The following is a 19930-nucleotide window of genomic DNA, read 5'->3' on the forward strand; positions in this document are numbered from 1 at the left end:
GTGCGGCGGAGACCGGGGAGACGGGAGTGACTGCTTTTCTCTGGGGGCACACTGAGGAGTGGGGCCCCGAGTTCTCGGCTCCTCCGGGCAGAGATTGGGAGGCCACCATTTTCGCCCTGGTCCTCCAAAGCTGTACCGAGAGCTTGCAGGGAACAAAAGCTCCTGAGAGCAAACCCGAGCAGCTTGCTTAGCCTGGACTCACAACGGCGGGGCAATTCCGACTCCGGAAAAGACATTTGGAAACCTCAGCACGAACAGCCAGCAAGCCAAGACCAAGTTTACCGATCAAGGAGAACGGGAGAACTCCAGTGCTAGGGGACTACTGCACATAGAATTCATGGCTTTTTTACCATGATTCATTAGTCTTTCAAAGTTAATTTTTTTAACTGTTTTTTTTTTTAATTTTTCTTTTTCCCTTTTTCAGCCAACATCTTATCAATCCCTTTTTTAAAAAAAAAACATTTTTATTTTTCATTTTTAGAGTCATATTCTATCCCTTCATAGTAGTTACTCTTAGTTTGGGCATATATATATAAGTTGTTCTCTCTTTAAAATTTTGAGATACAGTTTCTTCTAACAGATCAAAATATACCCTAAATCACTAGTGTATGGCTTTGTTCTAGTCTCCTGCTTGATCACATTCTCTCCCTTATTTTTTCCTTTTTCTTTTTCTTTTTAAATCTTGTTCTTTCTTTTTTCAAACAACTTCTTATCAAGTCCTTTTATAAAATCTTTTATACTTTTCATCTTTACAGTCATCTTCCATCCCTTCATTGTATCAACCCTTATTTTGTACATATATAAGTCTTTCTTTCTTTAAAATTTTAGGAGGCACTTTCTTCTAACAGACCAAAATCACCCAAAATCTAGCGTGTGGCACTGATCTATGCACTAGTCTGATCATATTTGATCATATTCTGTTTTTGTTTGTTTTTATCTTTTTCTTTTTCTTTTTTATTTTCTCTTTCTTTTTTCTTTCTCTCCCTTTCTTTTCCCCTGGTTTCAGGTCTTTTCTGATTTGTTTAGAGTATATTTTTTGGGGACGTTGTTAACCTGTTAGCATTTTGTTTTCTCATTCATCTATTCTCCTCCGGACAAAATGACAAGATGAAAAAAATCACCTCAGCAAAAAGAACAAGAGGTAGTACCGTCTGCCAGGGACCTACTCAATATGGACATTACTACGATGTCGGACCTGGAGTTCAGAATCATGCTTTTAAAGATACTAGCTGGGCTTGAAAAAAGCATGGAAGTTATTAGAGACACCCTTCCTGGAGAAATAAAAGTACTAAAATCTAACCAAGTCGAAATCAAAAAGGCTATTAATGAGGTGCAATCAAAAATGGGGGCACTAACTGCTAGGATAAATGAGGCAGAAGAAAGAATCAGCGATATAGAAGACCAAATGATGGAAAATAAAGAGGCTGAGAAAAAGAGAGAGAAACAACTACAGGATCACGAGGGCAGAATTCGAGAGATAAGCGATACGATAAGACGAAACAACATTAGAATAATGGAGATCCCAGAAGAAGAAGAAAGAGAGAGAGGGGCAGAAGGTATATTGGAGCAAATAATAGCAGAGAACTTCCCTAATGTGGGGAAGGAAACAGGCATCAAAGTCCAGGAGGCACGGAGAACCCCTCTCAAAATCAATAAAATAGGTCAACACCCCGACATCTAATAGTAAAACTTACGCGTCTCAGAGACAAAGAGAAAATCCTGAAAGCAGCTCGGGAGAAGAGATATGTAACCTACAATGGTAGAAACATTAGACTGGCAACAGACTTATCCACAGAGACCTGGCAGGCCAGAAAGGACTGGCAGGATATCTTCAGAGCACTAAACGAGAAAAATATGCAGCCAAGAATACTATATCCAGCTAGGCTATCATTGAAAATAGAAGGAGAGATAAAAAGCTTCCAGGACAAACAAAAACTAAAGGAATTTGCAAACACGAAACCAGCCCTACAAGAAATATTGAAAGGGGTCCTCTAAGCAAAGAGAGAGCCTAAAAGCAGCACAGACCAGAAAGGAACACAGACAATACACAGTAACAGTCACCTTACAGGCAATACAATGGCATTAAATTCATACCTTTCAATAGTTACCCTGAATGTAAATGGGCTAAATGCCCCAATCAAAAGACACACGCCATCAGATTGGATTAAAAAACAAGACCCATCAATATGCTGTCTGCAAGAGACGCATTTTAGACCCAAAGACACCCCCAGATTGAAAGTGAGGGGGTGGAAAACCATTTACCATGCTAATGGACACCAAAGGAAAGCTGGGGTGGCAATCCTCATATCAGACAAATTAGATTTTAAACCAAAGACGGTAATAAGAGATGAGGAAGGACACTATATCCTACTTAAAGGGTCTATCCACCAAGAAGATCTCACAATTGTAAATATCTATGCCCCTAACGTGGGAGCAGCCAATTATATAAGGCAATTAATAACAAAAGCAAAGAAACACATTGACAACAATACAATAATAGTGGGGGACTTTAACGCCTCCCTCACTGAAGTGGACAGATCATCAAACAAAAGATCAACAAGGAAATAAAGACTTTAAATAACACACTGGACCAAATGGACTTCACAGACATATTCAGAACATTCCATCCCAAAGCAACGGAATACACGTTCTTCTCTAGTGCCCATGGAACATTCTCCAGAATTGATCACATCCTAGGTCACAAATCAGGTCTCAACCGGTACCAAAAGATTGGGATCATTCCCTGCATATTTTCAGACCACAATGCTTTGAAACTAGAACTCAATCACAAGAGGAAAGTCGGAAAGAACTCAAATGCATGGAGGCTAAAGAGCATCCTACCAACGAATGAATGGGTCAACCAGGAAATTAAAGAAGAATTAAAAAAATTCATGGAAACCAATGAAAATGAAAACACAACTGTTCAAAATCTTTGGGACACAGCAAAGGCAGTCCTGAGAGGAAAGTATGTAGCAATACAAGCCTTTCTCAAGAAAAAAGAAAGGTCTCAAATACACAACCTAACCCTACACCTAAAGGAGCTGGAGAAAGAACAGCAAATAAAGCCTAAACCCAGCAGGAGAAGAGAAATAAAAAAGATCAGAGCAGAAATCAATGAAATAGAAACCAAAAGAACAGTAGAACGGATCAACGAAACTAGGAGCTTGTTCTTTGAAAGAATTAACAAGATTGATAAACCCCTGGCCAGACTTATCAAAAAGAAAAGAGAAATGACCCCAATCAACAAAATCATGAATGAAAGAGGAGCGATCACAACCAACACCAAAGAAATACAAACAATTATAAGAACATATTATGAGCAACTCTATGCCAGCAAATTAGATAACCTGGAAGATATGGATGCATTCCTAGAGATGTATCAACTACCAAAATTGAACGAGGAAGCAATAGAAAACCTGAACAGACCTATAACCACTAAGGAAATTGAAGCAGTCATCAAAAATCTCCCAACAAACAAAAGCCCAGGGCCAGATGGCTTCCCAGGGGAATTCTACCAAACATTTAAAGAAGAATTAATACCTAGTCTCCTGAAACTGTTCCAAAAAATAGAAATGGAAGGAAAACTTCCAAACTCACTTTATGAGGCCACCATTACCTTGATCCCAAAACCAGACAAAGACCCCATCAAAAAGGAGAATTACAGACCAATATCCTTGATGAACATGGATGCAAAAATTCTCACCAAAGTACTAGCCAATAGGATCCAACAGTACATTAAAAGGATTATTCACCACGACCAAGTGGGATTTATCCCTGGGCTGCAAGGCTGGGTCAACATCCGCAAATCAATCAACGTGATACAATACATTAACAAAAGAAAGAACAAGAATCATATGATCCTCTCAATAGATGCAGAAAAAGCATTTGACAAAGTACAGCATCCTTTCTTGACCAAAACTCTTCAGAGTATAGGGATAGAGAGTACATACCTCAATATCATAAAAGCCATCTATGAAAAACCTACAGCGAATATCATTCTCAATGGGGAAAAGCTGAGAGCTTTTCCCCTACGGTCAGGAACGCGGCAGGGATGTCCACTCTCACCACTGCTATTCAACATAGTATTAGGAGTCCTAGCCACAGCAATCAGACAACAAAAAGAAATCAAAGGCATCCAAATTGGCAAAGAGGAAGTCAAACTCTCACTCTCTGCAGATGATATGATACTGTATGTGGAAAACCCAAAAGACTCCACCCCAAAACTGCTAGAACTCATACAGGAATTCAGTAAAGTGTCAGGATATAAAATCAATGCACAGAAATCAGTGGCATTCCTATACACCAACAACAAGACAGAAGAGACACAAATTAAGGAGTCGATCCCATTTACAATTTTACCCAAAACCATAAGATACCTAGGAATAAATCTAACCAAAGAGGCAAAGGATCTGTACTCAGAAAACCATAAAATACTCATGAAAGAAATTGAGGAAGACACAAAGACATGGAAAAATGTTCCATGCTCATGGATTGGAAGAACAAACATTGTGAAGATGTCAATGCTACCTAGAGCAATCTACACATTCAATGCAATCCCCATCAAAATACCATCCACTTTTTTCAAGGAAATGGAACAAATCATCCTAAAATTTGTATGGAACCAGAAGAGACCCCGAATAGCCAGAGGAATGTTGAAAAAGAAAAGCAAAGATGGCGGCATCACAATTCCGGACTTCCAGCTCTATTACAAAGCTGTCATCGTCAGGACAGTATGGTACTGGCACAAAAACAAACACATAGATCAATGGAACAGAATAGAGAGCCCAGAAATGGACCCTCAACTCTATGGTCAACTAATCTTTGACAAAGCAGGAAAGCATGTCCAATGGAAAAAAGACAGTCTCTTCAACAAATGGTGTTGGGAAAATTGGACAGCCACATGCAGAAGAATGAAAGAAAGAAGAATGAAACTGGACCATTTCCTTACACCAATAATTTTAAAATTATTTAAAAAAAACATTTGTTGTTCCCTGCCTTGTTTTATTTTCTTTAAATTATTTTATTGTGCCCTCTTTATTGACCTAGTGTTCCATGATTTATTGTTTGTGCATAACACCAAGTGCTCCACGCAGAACGTGCCCTCTTTAATACCCATCACCAGGCTAACCCATCCCTCCACCCCCCTCCCCTCTAGAACCCTCAGTTTGTTTTTCACAGTCCCTCGTCCTCATGGTTCGTCTCCCCCTCCGACTTACTCCCCTTCATTCTTCCCCTCCTGCTATCTTCTTCTTTTTTTTTTTCTTAACATACATTGCATTATTTGTTTCAGAGGTACAGATCCGTGATTCAACAGTCTTGTACAATTCACAGCGCTCACCATAGCACATACCCTACCCAGTGTCTATCACCCAGTCACCCCATCCTTCCCACCCCCCACCACTCCAGCAACCCTCAGTTTGTTTCCTGAGATTAAGAATTCCTCATATCAGTGAAGTCATATGATACATGTCTTTCTCTGATTGACTTATTTCACTCAGCCTAACACCCTCCAGTTCCATCCACGTCGTTGCAAATGGCAAGATGTCATTCCTTTTGATGGCTGCATAATATTCCATTGTGTATATATACCACTTCTTTATCCATTCATCTGTCGATGGACATCTTGGCTCTTTCCACAGTTTGGCTATAGTGGACATTGCTGCTATAAACATTGGGGTGCACGTACCCCTTCGGATCCCTGCATTTGTATCTTTGTGATAAATACCCAGTAGTGCAATTGCTGGATTGTACGGTAGCTCTATTTTCAACTTTTTGAGGAACCTCCATACTGTTTCCAGAGGGGTTGCACCAGCTTGCATTCCCACCAACAGTGTAGAAGGGTTCCCCTTTCTCCGCATCCCTGCCAACATCTGTCATTTCCTGACGTGTTAATTTTAGCCATTCTGACGGGTGTGAGGTGGTATGTCATTGAGGTTTTGATTTGGATTTCCCTGATGCCGAGGGATGTTGAGCACTTTTTCATATGTCTGTTGGCCATTTGGATGTCTTCTTTGGAAAAATGTCTGTTCGTGTCTTCTGCCCATTTCTTGATTGGATCATTTGTTCTTTGGGTGTTGAGTTTGATACGTTCTTTATAGATTTTGGATACTAGCCCTTTATCTGATAGGTCATTTGCAAATATTTTCTCCCATTCTGTCGGTTGTCTTTTGGTTTTGTGGACTGTTTCTTTTGCTGTGCAAAAGCTTTTTATCTTGATGAAATCCCAATAGTTCATTTTTGCCCTGGCTTTCCTTGCCTTTGGCGATGGTTCTAGGAAGAAGTTCCTGTGGCTGTGGTCGAAGAGGTTGCTGCCTGTGTTCTCCTTTAGGATTTTGATGGACTCCTGTCTCACGTTTAGGTCTTTCAACCCTTTGGAGTCTATTTTTGTGTGTGGTGTAAGGAAATGGTCCAGTTTCATTCTTCTTTCTTTCATTCTTCTGCATGTGGCTGTCCAATTTTCCCAACACCATTTGTTGAAGAGACTGTCTTTTTTCCATTGGACATGCTTTCCTGCTTTGTCAAAGATTAGTTGACCATAGAGTTGAGGGTCCATTTCTGGGCTCTCTATTCTGTTCCATTGATCTATGTGTTTGTTTTTGTGCCAGTACCATACTGTCCTGACGATGACAGCTTTGTAATAGAGCTGGAAGTCCGGAATTGTGATGCCGCCATCTTTGCTTTTCTTTTTCAACATTCCTCTGGCTATTCGGGGTCTCTTCTGGTTCCATACAAATTTTAGGATGATTTGTTCCATTTCCTTGAAAAAAGTGGATGGTATTTTGATGGGGATTGCATTGAATGTGTAGATTGCTCTAGGTAGCATTGACATCTTCACAATGTTTGTTCTTCCAATCCATGAGCATGGAACATTTTTCCATGTCTTTGTGTCTTCCTCAATTTCTTTCATGAGTATTTTATGGTTTTCTGAGTACAGATCCTTTGCCTCTTTGGTTAGATTTATTCCTAGGTATCTTATGGTTTTGGGTAAAATTGTAAATGGGATCGACTCCTTAATTTGTGTCTCTTCTGTCTTGTTGTTGGTGTATAGGAATGCCACTGATTTCTGTGCATTGATTTTATATCCTGACACTTTACTGAATTCCTGTATGAGTTCTAGCAGTTTTGGGGTGGAGTCTTTTGGGTTTTCCACATACAGTATCATATCATCTGCAGAGAGTGAGAGTTTGACTTCCTCTTTGCCAATTTGGATGCCTTTGATTTCTTTTTGTTGTCTGATTGCTGTGGCTAGGACTCCTAATACTATGTTGAATAGCAGTGGTGAGAGTGGACATCCCTGCCGCGTTCCTGACCGTAGGGGAAAAGCTCTCAGCTTTTCCCCATTGAGAATGATATTCGCTGTAGGTTTTTCATAGATGGCTTTTATGATATTGAGGTATGTACTCTCTATCCCTATACTCTGAAGAGTTTTGGTCAAGAAAGGATGCTGTACTTTGTCAAATGCTTTTTCTGCATCTATTGAGAGGATCATATGATTCTTGTTCTTTCTTTTGTTAATGTATTGTATCACGTTGATTGATTTGCGGATGTTGACCCAGCCTTGCAGCCCAGGGATAAATCCCACTTGGTCGTGGTGAATAATCCTTTTAATGTACTGTTGGATCCTATTGGCTAGTACTTTGGTGAGAATTTTTGCATCCATGTTCATCAAGGATATTGGTCTGTAATTCTCCTTTTTGATGGGGTCTTTGTCTGGTTTTGGGATCAAGGTAATGGTGGCCTCATAAAGTGAGTTTGGAAGTTTTCCTTCCATTTCTATTTTTTGGAACAGTTTCAGGAGACTAGGTATTAATTCTTCTTTAAATGTTTGGTAGAATTCCCCTGGGAAGCCATCTGGCCCTGGGCTTTTGTTTGTTGGGAGATTTTTGATGACTGCTTCAATTTCCTTAGTGGTTATAGGTCTGTTCAGGTTTTCTATTGCTTCCTCGTTCAATTTTGGTAGTTGATACATCTCTAGGAATGCATCCATATCTTCCAGGTTATCTAATTTGCTGGCATAGAGTTGCTCATAATATGTTCTTATAATTGTTTGTATTTCTTTGGTGTTGGTTGTGATCGCTCCTCTTTCATTCATGATTTTGTTGATTGGGGTCATTTCTCTTTTCTTTTTGATAAGTCTGGCCAGGGGTTTATCAATCTTGTTAATTCTTTCAAAGAACAAGCTCCTAGTTTCGTTGATCCGTTCTACTGTTCTTTTGGTTTCTATTTCATTGATTTCTGCTCTGATCTTTTTTATTTCTCTTCTCCTGCTGGGTTTAGGCTTTATTTGCTGTTCTTTCTCCAGCTCCTTTAGGTGTAGGGTTAGGTTGTGTATTTGAGACCTTTCTTTTTTCTTGAGAAAGGCTTGTATTGCTACATACTTTCCTCTCAGGACTGCCTTTGCTGTGTCCCAAAGATTTTGAACAGTTGTGTTTTCATTTTCATTGGTTTCCATGAATTTTTTTAATTCTTCTTTAATTTCCTGGTTGACCCATTCATTCGTTGGTAGGATGCTCTTTAGCCTCCATGCATTTGAGTTCTTTCCGACTTTCCTCTTGTGATTGAGTTCTAGTTTCAAAGCATTGTGGTCTGAAAATATGCAGGGAATGATCCCAATCTTTTGGTACCGGTTGAGACCTGATTTGTGACCTAGGATGTGATCAATTCTGGAGAATGTTCCATGGGCACTAGAGAAGAACGTGTATTCCGTTGCTTTGGGATGGAATGTTCTGAATATGTCTGTGAAGTCCATTTGGTCCAGTGTGTTATTTAAAGTCTTTATTTCCTTGTTGATCTTTTGTTTGATGATCTGTCCACTTCAGTGAGGGAGGCGTTAAAGTCCCCCACTATTATTGTATTGTTGTCAATGTGTTTCTTTGCTTTTGTTATTAATTGCCTTATATAATTGGCTGCTCCCACGTTAGGGGCATAGATATTTACAATTGTGAGATCTTCTTGGTGGATAGACCCTTTAAGTAGGATATAGTGTCCTTCCTCATCTCTTATTACCGTCTTTGGTTTAAAATCTAATTTGTCTGATATGAGGATTGCCACCCCAGCTTTCCTTTGGTGTCCATTAGCATGGTAAATGGTTTTCCACCCCCTCACTTTCAATCTGGGGGTGTCTTTGGGTCTAAAATGCGTCTCTTGCAGACAGCATATTGATGGGTCTTGTTTTTTAATCCAATCTGATGGCGTGTGTCTTTTGATTGGGGCATTTAGCCCATTTACATTCAGGGTAACTATTGAAAGGTATGAATTTAATGCCATTGTATTGCCTGTAAGGTGACTGTTACTGTGTATTGTCTGTGTTCCTTTCTGGTCTGTGCTGCTTTTAGGCTCTCTCTTTGCTTAGAGGACCCCTTTCAATATTTCTTGTAGGGCTGGTTTCGTGTTTGCAAATTCCTTTAGTTTTTGTTTGTCCTGGAAGCTTTTTATCTCTCCTTCTATTTTCAATGATAGCCTAGCTGGATATAGTATTCTTGGCTGCATATTTTTCTCGTTTAGTGCTCTGAAGATATCCTGCCAGTCCTTTCTGGCCTGCCAGGTCTCTGTGGATAAGTCTGTTGCCAGTCTAATGTTTCTACCATTGTAGGTTACATATCTCTTCTCCCGAGCTGCTTTCAGGATTTTCTCTTTGTCTCTGAGACGCGTAAGTTTTACTATTAGATGTCGGGGTGTTGACCTATTTTATTGATTTTGAGAGGGGTTCTCCGTGCCTCCTGGACTTTGATGCCTGTTTCCTTCCCCACATTAGGGAAGTTCTCTGCTATTATTTGCTCCAATATACCTTCTGCCCCTCTCTCTCTTTCTTCTTCTTCTGGGATCTCCATTATTCTAATGTTGTTTCGTCTTATCGTATCGCTTATCTCTCGAATTCTGCCCTCGTGATCCTGTAGTTGTTTCTCTCTCTTTTTCTCAGCCTCTTTATTTTCCATCATTTGGTCTTCTATATCGCTGATTCTTTCTTCTGCCTCATTTATCCTAGCAGTTAGTGCCCCCATTTTTGATTGCACCTCATTAATAGCCTTTTTGATTTCGACTTGGTTAGATTTTAGTACTTTTATTTCTCCAGGAAGGGTGTCTCTAATAACTTCCATGCTTTTTTCAAGCCCAGCTAGTATCTTTAAAAGCATGATTCTGAACTCCAGGTCCGACATCGTAGTAATGTCCATATTGAGTAGGTCCCTGGCAGACGGTACTACCTCTTGTTCTTTTTGCTGAGGTGATTTTTTTCATCTTGTCATTTTGTCCGGAGGAGAATAGATGAATGAGAAAACAAAATGCTAACAGGTTAACAACGTCCCCAAAAAATATACTCTAAACAAATCAGAAAAGACCTGAAACCAGGGGAAAAGAAAGGGAGAGAAAGAAAAAAGAAAGAGAAAATAAAAAAGAAAAAGAAAAAGATAAAAACAAACAAAAACAGAATATGATCAAATATGATCAGACTAGTGCATAGATCAGTGCCACACGCTAGATTTTGGGTGATTTTGGTCTGTTAGAAGAAAGTGCCTCCTAAAATTTTAAAGAAAGAAAGACTTATATATGTACAAAATAAGGGTTGATACAATGAAGGGATGGAAGATGACTGTAAAGATGAAAAGTATAAAAGATTTTATAAAAGGACTTGATAAGAAGTTGTTTGAAAAAAGAAAGAACAAGATTTAAAAAGAAAAAGAAAAAGGAAAAAATAAGGGAGAGAATGTGATCAAGCAGGAGACTAGAACAAAGCCATACACTAGTGATTTAGGGTATATTTTGATCTGTTAGAAGAAACTGTATCTCAAAATTTTAAAGAGAGAACAACTTATATATATATGCCCAAACTAAGAGTAACTACTATGAAGGGATAGAATATGACTCTAAAAATGAAAAATAAAAATGTTTTTTTTTTAAAAAAGGGATTGATAAGATGTTGGCTGAAAAAGGGAAAAAGAAAAATTAAAAGAAAAAGACAGTTTAAAAAAATTAACTTTGAAAGACTAACGAATCATGGTAAAAAAGCCATGAATTCTATGTGCAGTAGTCCCCTAGCACTGGAGTTCTCCCGTTCTCCTTGATCGGTAAACTTGGTCTTGGCTTGCTGGCTGTTCGTGCTGATCTTCTGGGGGAGGGGCCTGTTGCTGTGGTTGCCAAATGTCTTTTCCGGAGTCGGAAATGCCTCGCCCTTGTTGGTCCAGGCTAAGCAATCTGCTCGGGTTTGCTCTCGGGAGATTTTGTTCCCTGCATGCTTTCCATACAGCTTTGGAGGATGAAAGTGAAAATGGCGGTCTCTCAGTCTCCACCCGGAGGAGCCGAGAACTCGGGGCCCCGCTCCTCAGTGTGCCCCCAGAGAAAAGCAGTCAGTCACTCCTGTCTCCCTGGTCTCCGCCGCACTCCGTGCTCACCTAGCCTGTGACCAAGTGTTTCTATCTCTGGCACCCGACCCTGTGTGGAGTCTCCAAACCCAGCCCAGCAGATCCCTGCGGCGCGCTCCCGCGCCGCTCCTCCCAGGGGAGGAAGGGGAGTCTCCCTGGCTCTGCTGCTTGTTGGGTCCCTGTTGGAGGAGCAGTGGCCCGGCTGTCACTGATCACAGTTTATGGCAACCCTGAGCTGAGAGCCTGTGCCTTGGCTCCATGTCTGCAGCCAGCTTCCCTGCTCCAATACCCGGGAGCTTTGCTGTACTCAGGCACCCCCGGTGTTTCTGTGACCCCGAGGGTCCTGAGACCACACTGTCCCGCGAGGGTTCCACCCCCAGCTTAGCCACTGGAGTGATGTCCTTCAGTGGAGCAAACTTCTAAAAGTTCCGATTTTGTGCTCCGCGGCTCTATCACTTGCCAGATGCGGCCGACGGGGCCCCCTCCTCCGCCATCTCTCCTCCCGAATATCGCCTCGGATTCACTTCTCCGCACGTCCCACCTTCCAGAAAGTGGTTGCTTTTCTGTTCAGAGAGTTGTTGCTATTCTTTTCTTTGATCTCCTGTTGGGTTCATAGGTATTCAGAATGGTTTGATCCCTATTCAGCTGAATTCCTGAGACCAGACCTAATCCAGGTCTCCTCCTCCTCCGCCATCTTGCTCCGCCCCCTCATTACCATTTTATATCATCTTTCTAGTTATACTCATTTGTCTTATAGTTGTTCAGTGTTTGTTTTCCAGAGTCTTAAATGCTACTGAGAAGCCATTGTTCTGACAGATCATTCAGCAAATCATTTCATGATGAAAACAGAGGGAATCACACTGATCAGGGTGCAACCTGAAAACCAGAAGTCTACAAATGAAACCACATCTTTTAGGAAAATCAGTGATAGTGACAAAAATCTGGACATACCTTGATACTCTCTCTTGTAGCTTTGGCTAATGAGGACCAAAAGGGAGAAACTGAGAATAAAAATATTCCCACAATTAAAGACCTAAATGTGAGACATGAAACCATAAAATACTAGAAGAGAGCATAGGCAGCAATTTCTCTGACATTGGCCATAGCAATGTTTTTCTAGACATGTCTCCTCAGGCAAGGGAAATAAACTATAAGCAAAAATAAATTATTGGGATTATACCAAAATAAAAAGCTTTTACACTATAAAAGAAACCATCAACAAAACAGAAAGGCAACCTACGGAATGGGAGACAATATTTGCAAATGATATATATAATAAGGAGTTAATATCCAAGATATATAAAGAACTTATACAACTCAACACCAAAAAATCAAATAATCCAATTAAAAAATGGGCAGAAGACATGAACAGACATTTCTCCAAAGAAGACATCCAGATGGCCAACAAACACATTAAAAGATGCTCAACATCACTAATCATTAGGGAAATATAAATCAAAACCACAATGAGATATCATCTTACATCTGTCAGAATGGCTAAAATCAAAAACACAAGAAACAAGAAGTGTTGATAAGGATGTGGAAAGAAAAGAACCCTCATGCACTGTTGGTGGGAATGCAAACTGGTACACCCACTGTGGAAAACAGCATGGAAGTTCCTCAAAAAATTAAAAATAGAATTACCATATGATCCAGTATTTCCACTACTGGGTATTTACCCAAAGAATATGAAAACACTAATTCAAAAAGATATATGTGCCCTAATATTTATTGCAGCATTATTTACAATGGCCAAGATGTGGAAGCAACCTAAGCGTCCATCAACAGACAAATGGATAAAGAAGATGTGGGGTATATATATATAAATATACATACGTGTATATATATATTATTACTCAGCCATAAAAAAGAATGAAATCTTTACCATTTACAACATGGATGGCTCTAGAGGGTATAATGTTAAGTGAAACAAGTCAGTCAGAGAAAGACAAATACCATATGATTTCACTCATATGTGGAATTTAAGAAACAAAACAAAATACAAAAGGCAAAACAAACAAACAAATAAACAGACTCTTAAATATAGAGAACAAACTGGTGGTTTCCAGAGGGAAAGTGGATGGAGGATGGGTAAAATGGGTGAAGGGGATTAAGAGTACACTTATTGTAATGAGCACTGAGTAATAGATAGAATTGTTGAATCACAATATTATACACCTGAGGCTAATATAACACTGTATGTGAACTACACTGGAATTAAAAAATAATAGTAATAAAAAAATTTAAGTTAAAGAAAATATTTCCACAAACTTGAGAAAGGATTGACTGTTCTCAGGCCCGGTAACAAGAAGGCACCCAAACTGGTTTCAAACCTGTTTAGTTGATCAACAGCTTGCCTCATTGAACAGGCTTCTGCAAGCCAACCAATTAGTGTCAACCCTCACTTCTAAAGGTCAGCCAGTCAGAGATGGACTCACCTCCATCAACATGACTCTGAGTTAGCCAGTCAGCCAAGTAACCAAACTTCTGCAGATCATGTCAACAAAAGTTTTGCCTCTGAAAATCCTCCCATTCCTGAACTCCATGCTTCCCCAAACTCCTATATAATATTAGTAGCTTTCTCTGCTTAAAGAGAACGTGCCTGCCTGACATATATGTCCTCCCTTACTATAGGATACAATAAATTCAGCTTTGTTTTTTCATTTCAGATATCGAGTGGTGGTCACCTCGCCACTGACCAATCCAGTCATGAAATCAGAAACCTCTCTAGGTATTTCAAACAAAGGTAAGATAATACAGGGAATTGCTTACAAAGGGTGGGAAGGACTGTGAGAACAAAAAAAGGATGGTGAAGTAGGCCAGGGATAAGTAACTCTAGATGAGGTAAAGTTTCTGAACTATTGGTTAAGTGAAAGTATGTACTTAACTCATGGCAATCCCTCTTCCAGGCCCTGGGATGCAGCAAGGAACAAGACAGATGAGATCCCAGCTTTCAGGGGGTCTACATTCCAGATGGGGCTGGAGAGAGTGAATGAGTTTAAAGGAATAGATAAACGAGGTACAGGAAGGGAAGTAAGGTAAAGATGATAGAACAGAGATGTGATAGATTGGGAAGGTCTGTCTTAGATGATGGTGATGATGCTGAGGCAGCTCAGGCCAACCCAGCCGGGCGTGGCAGGCAAAGCATCCCAGACAGAGAGGGAACAGCCACTGCTAGAGGCCTTGACCACTTGTCCTAGAATGACCACCATTACAATGCTGTGTCCCCAGCATTACTAGCTAAGCCTTTGGGGAATTTTCTTCTTTTTTTCCTTTAAGTTGGAAACAGGGGCACCTGGGGGCTCAGTCAGTTAAGTGCCTGACTCTTGATTTCAGCTCAGGTCATGGTCTCAGGGTCGTGAGATCAAGCCCCACGTTGGGCTCCACACTGGGGATGGAGCCTGCTTAAGATTCTCTCTCCCTCTCCCTCTGCCCTCCCCCACCGGGTCCCGTGCTCTCTCTCTCTCTCTCAAAACTAAAGATAAAAAAATAAATAAAAAATAAAGTTGGAAACAAGACAAAGTCCATAAAATATATCTATGACTCTTGCTGGATGACTGGTCAACTGTTGCCCTGCTAAGATACCATAAAGGAAAAAAGAAGAGAGGGGTAAACACCTTCTGTGGAGGAAAATACAGAACAGATGGTGATTACTTCATTCACCTTTGCATATGTGAGAAATGCTTGCAAAATTTCTAGGAAGTGGGTGTTGCCAGAAGAAAAAAATATATCTAAAAGCTAATTGCTAGCAATAACAGCATTAATAAGCCTAATCACACCTGGGGTGGTTGAGCTGGAATAGAAAACCCAGCTTATCACATACTTAACAAACCTGTCACTTGCAGTAATCAGGGCTTGAAAAAGGGAGAGGGGCTGTTCAGAGCACGGCTCCTGCTACTTTTTCTTAGTGGTCAAACTCCTGACTAGACTATTTTTTTTTTTAAGGATTTGTTTATTTATTTGAGAGAAGAGAGCAAGTAGGGGGAAGGGGCAGAGGAAGAGTGAGAGGGAAACTCAAGCCGACTCACACCGAGTGCAGAGCCCAACTCGGTGCTCGATCTCAGGACCCTAAGATCATGACCTGAGCAAAAACCAAGAATCGTTGCTACCCAGGCACCCTGGGAAATGCTGCTTCGTTTAAAAGCAGATGTAAAGATTGAAGGCAAGAGTAGGGAGGGCATTTAGGTGGGAATGATGAGTGAACTAGACCGAAGAGGCGGAGAGGTGGGTCATCCTCTGGTTCTGCTTTAACCAGGTGTGTGACTCCTGTGGGCCCAGGCTCCTCCATCTTTATAAAGGGAGCATTGGATCAGAGTTGGTGTCTACATGGACTTTTTAGCTGCTGAATCTTTTCTTTGAATGGAATCTTATGCAGAATCCTAACATCAGAGAAAAATTTAAAGAGGAAATTGCTGTGGTTGATGAAGATGTGATGGATCTGGAAACCCATTCATGTATTCGCTCACTCCCTCACTCATTTATTAATTTATACACTAACTGAAATCCTATTTTTGAAATGTTGTTTATTTGTTTGTTTATTTATTTATTTATTTATTTAGAGAGGGGGCGAGAGAGAGGTGGGGGAGGGGCAGAGGGTAGGGGAAACAGAGACTCTTTTTTTAAATTTTTTATTGTTATGTTAATCACCATACATTACATCATTAGTTTTTGATATAGTGTTCCATGATTCATTGTTTGTGCATAACACCCAGTGCTCCACGCAGAACGTGCCCTCTTTAATACCCATCACCAGGCTAACCCATCTCCCACCCCCTCCCCTCTAGAACCCTCAGTTTGTTTTTCAGAGTCCATCGTCTCTCATGGTTGGTCTCCCCCTCCGATTTACCCGCCTTCATTCTCCCCCTCCTGCTATTTTCTTCTTCTTTTTTTTTCCTAACATATATTGCATTATTTGTTTCAGAGGTACAGATCTGTGATTCAACAGTCTGGCACAATTCACAGCACTCACCATAGCACATACCCTCCCCAATGTCTATCACCCAGCCACCCCATCCCTCCCACCCCCCACCACTCCAGCAACCCTCAGTTTGTTTTCTGAGATTAAGAATTCCTCATATCAGTGAGGTCATATGATACATGTCTTTCTCTGATTGACTTATTGCACTCAGCATAACACCCTCCAGTTCCATCCACGTCGTTGCAAATGGCAAGATGTCATTCCTTTTGATGGCTGCATAATATTCCATTGTGTATATATACCACCTCTTCTTTATCCATTCATCTGTCGATGGACATCTTGGCTCTTTCCACAGTTTGGCTATAGTGGACATTGCTGCTATAAACATTGGGGTGCATGTACCCCTTCAGGTCCCTACATTTGTATCTTTGGGGTAAATACCCAGTAGTGCAATTGCTAGATCGTATAGTAGCTCTATTTTCAACTTTTTGAGGAACCTCCATACTGTTTTCCAGAGTGGTTGCACCAGCTTGCTTTCCCACCAACAGTGTAGGAGGGTTCCCCTTGGAAAGAGAGACTCTTAAACAAGCTCCAGGCCCAGGGTGGAGCCCAACATGGGACTCGGTCTCATGACCCTGAGATCATGACCTGAGCTGAAATCAGGAGTTGGACACTTCACCGACTGAGCCAGCTAGGTGCCCTGAAATCCTATTTTTGAAATCCTATTATGGGCCAGCCAATGTCCTAACTGCCTGGGAAACATTAGTGAACAAAACAGACAAATATCCCTGCTAGAAAATTTAATTTTCTAGCAAGGAGAGGCAGACAATAAACAATAAACATAGTAAATCAACAAACTACAGGATATGTTAGAAGGTGATACCTATAACAGAAAGAAGTAAAGTAAGCCGCAGGAAGGGGAGTCCAGAGAGCCCGATTGTTGTGGGGAAAACCGTAAGAGACAAGGAAGCCGGGAAAAGCCTCATGGAGAAACTGAGGTTTCAGCAAAGATTTGAAAAAAGAGGAAACAGCCAAATAGATGTCTGGGAGAAGAGCATCCCAGGTAGGGGGGCAGCCTGAGCGAAGACCCTACGTGGAGACACACTTGCATGTCAGAGGAACAGCAAAGAGAGTGCAGCGGCAGGCGTGCGTGCACGGGGAGGGGAACAGTGGGAGAAGAGACTGCAGGCGTAACGGGGCTGGACTGTGCAAGCCACAGTCTGAGTCTGGGCACAGGAATTTGGCTTGCACGCTGAGGGAAATGGGGAGCCACTGCAGGGTTTTGAGCCAAGGAGTAGCCTGATGTGACTTCTGTTTTAACAGGCTCACTCTAGATGCTGTCTTGAGAATAGACTAGATGGTGAGGAGGACGGAGGCGAAGAGCCCAATAGGGGGCTGTTGCCTCATTCACAGCGGAAATGAGGTGACTCAGACCAGCGCGGTAGCAGCGGAGGGGTGAGAAATATGTCTTAGGGTGCGGACATGATTTCAAGGCCCCACCCCCTCAACCTCCTAGCTGCTTCCAGAGTACCTGCTGGAATCCCTTGGTCTTCTGGGACCACAGTTTGCACATCCATGGGCATTTTGACTTGCAAGTCTCCCTCCTGGCTCCCTCCTGGTCCCCATCTCCAAGGGATCTAGAGCACCAGTGTTTAGGGAGCTGCCTAGGGGATGGTGAGACCTGCTGAACCTGATTTTTTCCCAGCCCGAACATTTAAATTTTGGATAATGAGAACTATTTAGGCTGGCAAGTCATTACTAGAGTCTAGTCCAAGCCAACCTCCACGCCAGCAATTCCGGCTCTGAGGGCAGCCTCCTGTGCCTCACCGTAGGGAAGAACTCCTGTGAAGGCTTCAAACATGTGGTCCCTGGTGGGCATGTTCCATCCCTCCTCCTCCAGGTGACAGAAAGGAGCCAGCATCCATTTGGCACCTCACCTCTCAGACCCCTCCACAGATTGCCTCTGTGCTTTCTGCACTGTCCTATTTGTGAGAACTCCGTGGGTTACATATAGCAAGTTCTCAAAGGAAACAGTTTGTGTCGATTTAAATTCATGCTGATAGCGCCACATAAAAACAATATCAGAAGCAGCAAACTTTCAAAGAGCTGCAGGCGAATGGATGTTTGTTTCTGTTCACTTTAGTTAGATTTTATTGGCAGCTTCTTGTCATATGATCTGAGGGGCACAGAAGGCTTACCTTGCCAAAATTACCTACTCTATAGGTTTCTACTATTCCCGGAATTATCCAAATGTAAGCCAGGATGCCAAATAATAATAAGCCAGGATTGATCTGAAATCCCAAATGTGCTCAATTAGTAAAGGCTGTCTGGAGCAGTGTTGAGAAGAATAGAGAAGCCAGTCAGCTTCAACAACAAGAACTGTAATTGGTAAGTAATGACTGTCATGGGCACATGGTAAGGAGGTATTGCCCCATATTTTATCCCTGCTTTAAGCCTTTCTTTTACATGAAAAGGCCCCGTATTCAAGACACCAGCTAAAATACAAACACGAACAGAAGAAGTTACCAGGAATGAAGCCAGTTGAACATTCATTCCGATATTACCTATGTTTTGAGGGGTAAGCGCCATTTCTCAACTATGTATCTTAATTCTTAAATTGAATATATCCCGCCTCAAATCTCTTTGGTTAGGAAATCATTGTTAAATGTAAAGCTGGTAACATTCAACCTAGCCGTTTTGTTCATTGCCTATGGTATCATACCTTTCAGGAAAGTTACTTTTTGAGCACCCAGGACTCACAAGGCGCAGTTTAGGTGCTTTCCATTTATTATCTCAAATCCTCACCTCAGTCCAGCAGAGCAGTTGTGATTTATTTCCATTTTACATAGAAGACTCCGGAATGTCACACAGCTATGGATGGCAAATAAAGGTTCTGAACCCGGTTCTGTCCACTTGCAACACTTTGCCCTTTCTCTCTTTTAAAAATTTGGAATCAGCCCTGTAAGCTCCTGCACAGCCTCATGCAGAGGAAAATTACTCACTAATGGATATCTCCAGCTGCCAAATGATGAAGCTGTTCTTCTCAAAGATGATTCCAGTAGCTTAAGCCTGGTGATCTTTGTGATTTCACTAAGTAAAGCCCCAAGGGCAATTAACACTGATTCAATAAAGGCTGAAACCCTTACCAAATCATTTGTTTGCATCTCTTCAATAAAATGGAAATGTCAGCTGGACGTGACGCACCTCATTCTGCTGGTGATATTTTGAAAGAGATGACTGTTTTCTCAGAGCTCACATTTCCTTTCCAGTCCCCTCCCTTGCTCACTCCTCTCCAGGCCACCTCCCGTTGGCACAGTTGCTGGGAAACGTCAGGTTTCCAAAGGCTGAGCCATGAGTGGGAAGTTTCCCAGAAAGTGTGCCTGTTTTCAGGTGTGCATTCTGATTTTTAGAGGACAGCGACATTTAATTGAAGGCCGCTACTGACACAGATAATATGAATTTAGGTCATAAAAAGCAAAATTCCAAATGAGCATTCATGTCTTATGCATCTTTAATAATGCTTACAGGAGGGGACACAGAGTCAAAATATGGCAGGCTTCACCCATGAGAATTCAACCCATAAATGCCTACCGTGTGATCCCTACCACACCAGCCTCTTTAGAGGATGCCAGAGGAACCAAGGGACCCAACGTTC

Source organism: Zalophus californianus, chromosome 6 (genome assembly GCF_009762305.2).
Source record: "Zalophus californianus isolate mZalCal1 chromosome 6, mZalCal1.pri.v2, whole genome shotgun sequence".
NCBI lineage: Eukaryota > Metazoa > Chordata > Mammalia > Carnivora > Otariidae > Zalophus > Zalophus californianus.